This window comes from Carlito syrichta, unplaced genomic scaffold (assembly GCF_000164805.1).
Source record: "Carlito syrichta isolate Samal-C Ts95f unplaced genomic scaffold, Tarsius_syrichta-2.0.1 Scaffold314345, whole genome shotgun sequence".
NCBI classification, from domain to species: Eukaryota; Metazoa; Chordata; class Mammalia; order Primates; family Tarsiidae; genus Carlito; species Carlito syrichta.
Window position 1 is genome coordinate 381,643 of NW_007258441.1, and position 5,813 is coordinate 387,455.

Here is a 5,813-nt window from a genome sequence, read left to right on the forward strand (position 1 = left end):
CAGCCACTGCACTCCAGTCTGGGCGACAGAGTGAGACTCCAACTCAAAAAAAATAAAAAAATAAAATAAAGACATCTAACTCCACTTCTGGAAATTGCAATTCAAAATTTATCAGTCATGTTTTTAGGAATTCTATTAACATTTTGTGCTTTGAGTGAACTGGTATTTTTGATAAACCAGTCATCTATGACTCATTTACTACTAAAGAAGACATAATTTAAATAATTCTAACACCATAGAAATATGTCCCTAATGCAAAAATTATTGTTGATGAACTGTATCTAGCCCATTGTATTTTTTCCTCAGAACTCATTTTGTGAATCTCTGATTCTTTCATTTGAGTGGAGGGTAAGAAAATATAACTTTTTTTGGTGAAACATTAATTATAAGATAGACGAAGTTAACGATGCAGTCATAGAATTGATCGTTCTATGTGTTCTAAGTATGCTGAACATTTTGAAAGTAATCGGCATCATTGAATATATTTTAGTAAAATAATAATATCTGTATTCTAGAAAGAGAATACGCCTTGCAGAGTTAACATCTCAATTCTTACAGGAAGAAAGAAAGAACTAGGAAGTTGTTAAAAATAATCAAAGAGAGTAATAAAAATAGCCTGACTTCAGATAGAAAAGAGTGGATTTGAGAGAGATGAGGCAGGGTCAATAAACAGAAGGTTATAAATTGATGCATTTGAGGTATACAACTAAAGGAGAAATACATAATGAGACTCATTCTTCAAATCTCAATTTTGTTGTCATGTCATTGGAGACTTTCTAATCTCTCAGATTATATTATGTGTCTGCACTCTCCATTTGTATGAAATATTCTTATTTCATTGCATATATCAAAATTTATAACTGTTATTTCTGTATTTACCAATATATAATGTCCCACTAAACAATATGATCTTAAAGATGAGAACCATGTTTATTTTTAATCACACTATTTCCAATGATTACAATAAATATAAGTAGATTAGTTGAAGAATATGAATGAAAAGATGAACCCAACTTATCCATAATACAGTTGTATTCTATGACCAAGGGTTACCTTATTTCTAGTCATTGTTATCTGTTTATTTTCCCATTCTTTCTACTCTCATCCTATGTTATTCCCTATACTTGTATTTCCTCTTCCTTCCTATGCAAGTACCTGAATAATAACGCATTCCTAAAGCTTTTGTTTCTAAATCTCTTTATGTTATGTGAGAAAGAGCTAGAAACATGAGTGCTTGGAGACTATTTAAAAGACTACCCAAAAGATGAATAAGCGGGATAATGCATTATAGCTTTATTTTTTGCCTACAGTAGTTTCTACGAAGACTAGTAGACAAAGAGATATTGATCCCAATGCTAATGTGAGCATAAATCTTTAAACCCAAGAGAATGATTATGCTAACCAGAGCAGTGAAATGTGATGCAACTTCCTCTTCTAGACAGAATGGAGTAGTTTTCAACAAATAGTTTTAGTTCTAGTCCAAGTTCTCCCTCTGTAAACGTATGAATACTGGACAAACTAGATTAAAAATTATTTTCAGACAATGAAAATTGTTCAGCATAAAACTATAATCTCTAAGAAAAGAAAAATGGACAAGGTGATCACAACAACACCACTTGTCTGCCTGGAGGTAATTCCTGATCTTGGAGTAAGAGGCACAAGCCATAAAACTGCCCTGCAATTTCAACAAATAAGGAGAAATAGAGATTACTGTTGGCAGAAGCCAAGATGACTGAATTGAAAATGAAAAATACAAAAGAGGAGAGAATTATGCTTTGACTGAATACTAATCAGTATATATGTAGGAAGAAATTCCAAAAAGCACAGCACAAAATAATTGTCAGAAAAAGTAACACTACTGATAAACACTTTTATAAACTCATACTTGACTGGAAGATGTTAAGAGTTCTAAATAGCTAGACTGGAGAAACCTCATCCTATACATTGAACACTTAGAATAGATACTGGAAGGATCATTCCTTAGTACCATTACTAAACTAGTCCTAGAATAAACTAGTCTCACTCCAACAAAGTTTATAAATAAATCTTAAGGGAATTAAGCTCACTGAGAAGCAACTTATTTATTGAATCAAACACACTTTCACATTCTTAAAAGAGAACAAAGTATTTTTTTTTTTTTGAGTTGGAGTCTCACTCTGTCGCCCAGACTGGAATGCAGTGGCCGCTCCTGGCTACCGTAGCCTCGATCTGCTGGGCTCTGGCGATCCTTCCACCTCAGTCTTCCAAGTAGCCGGAATTACAGGCATGCGCTACCACGCCCGGCTGATTTTTTTATTTATTGTACAGATGAGGTCTCGCTGCCCAGGCGGGTCTTGAACCCGCGGGCTCAGGCAATCCACTCACCTCAGCCTCCCAAAGGCGCAGGATTACAGGCTGAGCCACCGAGCCCAGCAGAGCAAAGAATTTTTTAACTCAGTAACAGACAATAATATTTAACAAATGATAAATTATTAGAGATGAAAAACAGTCAAACATAATCAGAATAAGATATAATCAGTAGCAGTATATGCAAAAATGGCAGAGATACAAGAAATATACATAAAGACTTAAAAACAGTTGTGATAATATGTACAAGGATTTAAAATAAAACTTGAAGATATTAAGGAAGGACATAGCAGATATATCAAAAAGAAACAAATGGCACTTTAAGAACTTGAATAGAGTATATACAAATACAAAAAAAACCACTAAATGAATGTAGATTAAAACTGCAGAAGAAAATATTAGTCAACTTGAGAGTATAATAATACAAATTACCCAAACTGAAGTTGAGAAAAAAAGTTAAAAAAAGATCAAAGCCTCATTAACCTGTGCAATAATATAAACTGGTCTAGCATATACATACGAGAGTCTCAGAAGGAAAAGAGTGAAAAAAGGAACAGTATGAGAGAATTAATAAAAATCAACATAGAGTGTCTGGTCAGAACAGTGGAGAATGTGCATAGGAGGGCGACTTTTTTGATAACACACACAGTGATGTGTCTGACATTGATGAAATGGGACAAATTGACCCTTATGGCTACAATGAAAATTAAAGTACATTTTCATATGGAAACTGTTATTAAATGCCTCTAGATGACAGGCTAGTCTGGGTGTTGAGTAGTGACTTCTTATTGAATGGCTTACTCCAGAAAAAGGATGGGGCTACTATTGTCTAGCAACAGGCCACAGTGGGAGCCTGAACCCCTGGCACTGGCATGCCTTTAAAAAGCTATATAAAGATAGAGCCAAATGTTAGTCTCTGATGAAATAAGCGGGAGGAAAAATTTATATTCTATTTGATACTTTAAAACATCAATAGAGGAAAATATTTTGTAGAGAAAGAAACATTTTTAGTGTGCATATGTAACTAATTCAAAGCACTAACAGGACAAGAAGTTAAAATATCAAGAAAATATACTGTCAGAAATACTTTGTAAACTCCCTGTGAGATCAGAATTTAGAATTTAGGTTTGGGAATTATTTTAAACATCTTTATTTTCCCACCTAATGGCTAAAACTGTGTTAGGTAATTAGTACATTTCAAGATAAAGTTTTCATTTAATTTATTTATTAATATGATCTGTGTGTTTGGAGAACCCAGCAATATTTTCCATGGTGAGGGATAAAAAAAGAAGTCTTAGATACTCAGAAAAACTTATGGCATTTTCTTAGACAACTGAGCCATGAATTAAAAAATGGCAATGAAGATATGCTACAAATGTTGTTGTAGGATAAGATTTTATTGAAGATATTTTGTGTATTATCGACAATATATTTTAAAAGAAACATGGGCAGAAGCTTTTGTTAAGCAGTTTGAACATGTGGAATTGAACTAATGAAGACACAGCAAACTGGTTGTTTATTGATGAAAAAATGAGATACTGCATATTTAACTAGGTCACAAAGCAATGAGAATAAAATTGATCTGAGGTAATTTCTCACCATAAACTTAAAATACAGCCAGCATGAATATTTCCAAATGTTAATGCTTCTAGTGCATAATCTACCAGTACAAGGCCATAAAGTATGCACTGCCGAAAACAGCCTAATCATCTAATATTAAAAACATTGATTAGAAGGAAGTAAGCAATTGTGGCAAGTCTATGGTATTGTTAACATTTCAAAGTAGTAAGTAGCACCGTAGTATTTTTAATATGCTGCCTAAGGCAGGCTATCCGTTGCAGAATGTGTGTGGTGTATGATCTGTGTCACTGCTCCTATTTGTTGTCAAGGTTAATTCATCCAAATCAACCTTGAGTATCTAGAGGTTGTTTCCAGACTGGTTATAAAAATAGTTCAACCAAAATTAACAGTGTTTCATATCTGTTGAGGACATCCTTTTTATATTGATATGTACAGCAATTTTATGTTTTTCATTTGTTTTATTTTAACATTAGTAAATAATGAGCATTTGGAAATATTTATTTAAGTTTGTCCTCCCTAAAAGACTCATGGTATTCTCACTGTTTTCTATAATGGTGGAAAAATTATGCTAGTGATGAAATTCCCCTGTTCAACTCATTTTCTCTCACTTTTAAAAACAATCATTGCTGATACACATATTGTGTGTTTTGTAGCACAAGTTTATCAAAAGGGAAAAAAATTATTAAATAAAAATCACAAAAATACCACAAAAAATGTATTGGTCAGAAATTCCAGAGCTTTATACTGATCATGCCCTCCCATTAAATATGAAAGAAAACTTGAAAATAATACAAACGCTTTTAAAGTTAGACAATAAATATATTCTAGTGAATGTGTTCATAGATGGCTATATCTGTATATTATTTATGATTCATTTACTCTACAAGTATTTTCATGCATATGTCATAAGTCTTTAGAAATGTGATCAAATTATTTTCCAAACCAAATTGTGACTCTCAAATTATTATTGTATAATTTATTTTAAATAAAAAATAATCAATGACTACTTTTAAATAAGTCACCTAAAGAGAAAAAAAAACTGCCAATTTATATTGACAATGTATTTAAGTAGAATAGTGATTAAGTAGAATAGTGATTGATTCTAAACTCATACTAGGGAACTATAATTATATAACATGGGTGAAAGGAAGAAAGTAAAGTATAAAATGTAGCAATCCATTCAGTACATATAAATTCACTAATAGATATTTAGTTTCCTCTGCCATACTTCAAACTTGAATGCCACCACTATAACCATTTCCATTATTATTTAATTAATTTGAACACAGCGACAGTGGTTATTTTCTTTACTTCTACCCTCCTTTACTTTTTGATGGTTTGAGAAAATATCATTGAAGCCTATATTAAAATGAGTCCACAAGATTTGTATTATCAAAACCATATATTTGGACAACAGATAGGACTCAAGTGTTAAAAAATGCCCATATTGGGTAAATTGGATAGCAAATTGGGTTAGAAAGTTATCTGTCAAATATTGGAACAACTTAACTGCTTGAGAGAATGCAATTGTTGGGGTAAGTTAATTAGAATTAATATAGCTCTTTAATGTTAATAAATATTTTTCTTGGAATTTCAAATTTTGCTTTTGAGAATTTTACTTTAATATATTATACATTAAAAGCATTGCCTAGGTTAAATATAGATTTTCATACATCAACCAACAAATAATAAGTTATCACATGACAGTTTATGTTATATAATACTTGATCAATTATTCACTATATTATTTTACTTTACTCTTTTATAAAATAAGAAACTTGGAAAACAAAAATCTCTAATATTAATCATAAAAGGTCTAGAATTCTTGTTATTAAAGTAATTAAAATAATCTGGAAATAACTAGGTTTCTCAATGCAGCAATTTTT

At 31.5% G+C, this 5,813-nt stretch overlaps 1 pseudogene; it reads right to left on the reverse strand.

Moving 5' to 3' along the window:
- The window catches only part of LOC103274031, an 8,005-nt pseudogene extending 5,454 nt beyond the window's left edge, over window positions 1–2,551 (reverse strand).
- Between the last annotated feature and the right edge of the window lie 3,262 nt (window positions 2,552–5,813).